General features: G+C 45.3%; 1 protein-coding gene across 1 annotated transcript in view; it reads right to left on the reverse strand.

Moving 5' to 3' along the window:
* The window catches only part of NEDD4 (neural precursor cell expressed, developmentally down-regulated 4, E3 ubiquitin protein ligase), a 106,487-nt gene that overhangs the window by 92,203 nt on the left and 13,146 nt on the right, over positions 1-1,138 (reverse strand). The gene's annotated exons all lie outside the window — the stretch shown is intronic.

Below are 1,138 nucleotides of genomic sequence, written 5' to 3' on the forward strand. Positions count from 1 at the left end.
AGACGAGCCTATGAACTCCACTTCATCAACCTCCTGGATACTAAAAATCATGGACTAAATATAGACATTGGATTTATGACACATTATAACCTGCCTGACATCTGACTCCCCAGGTATCTCTCCACTTTTATCCCCCTTCTCTCTCTTCCCCGCCCCTCCCCAGCCCATCTCTCACCAATTGACTCTTCAATCTACATTTTCACTGACTACCTGTCTTGCATGCATACCAGCCCAGCCTCTGGCTTCTTTACTTTTCATTCCATCCAGAAAGAGCACACACCAACTGCTGAAACTTCCTTAGCCTGACAAAGGGTTTTTGAACCTGAAAGCTTGCTTAATAATTGTTTTCCAACTATTTAAGTTGGTCTAATAAAAGATATCAGATTCACCCAAAGAACCTTGTCTGACTTTATTTGTCATATAGTTGTGTACACCATGTCTCCAACACTAAATTACTCTATAAGTAAGTAGTAGTCATTTATACCAACCAGTATTCAGATTAAGGAGAGTTGCTTTAATAAACTTTCATTTTCTCACATGCCTGGTTTAAAGCTCATCTACCACATTTATTCAAATCCAAGATGAGGTTATTTTCCCCATTAAACAGAGAAAAGAGCCCCAAGCCTTGGATTTGGGTGCAAGTGTTGGGGAGGGAAGGGGCAAGAGAATTAGCTACCCAGATCCTCTACTCGTGCTTGTAGGGAGGCAGTTAGACGGGCCAAAGCTACCATGGAGCTGAAGATGGCATCCCAAGTAAAGGATAACAAGAAATTGTTTTTTTTAGATATATAGGGAGTAAAAGGAAGGCCCAGGGAGGAATAGGACCCCTACTCAATGGGCAGAAGCAATTGGTGACGGACAGGGGGGACAAGGCTGAACTCCTCAACGAGTTCTTTGCCTCAGTGTTCCTAAGAGAGGGGCAAGACAAGGCTCTCACTGGGATTGTAGAGGCGCAGCAGCAAGGCGCCAGACTACCATGTATGGACCCTGAGATGGTGCAGAGTCACTTGGAAGAACTGGATGCCTTTAAGTCGGCAGGCCCAGATGAGCTCCATCTGAGGGTACTTAAGGCACTGGCCGACATCATTGCACAGCCACTGGCAGGGATATTTTAAAGCTCGTGGCACACCGGGCCAGG

This window comes from Alligator sinensis, unplaced genomic scaffold (assembly GCF_000455745.1).
Source record: "Alligator sinensis unplaced genomic scaffold, ASM45574v1 scaffold250_1, whole genome shotgun sequence".
Taxonomy (NCBI): Eukaryota; Metazoa; Chordata; order Crocodylia; family Alligatoridae; genus Alligator; species Alligator sinensis.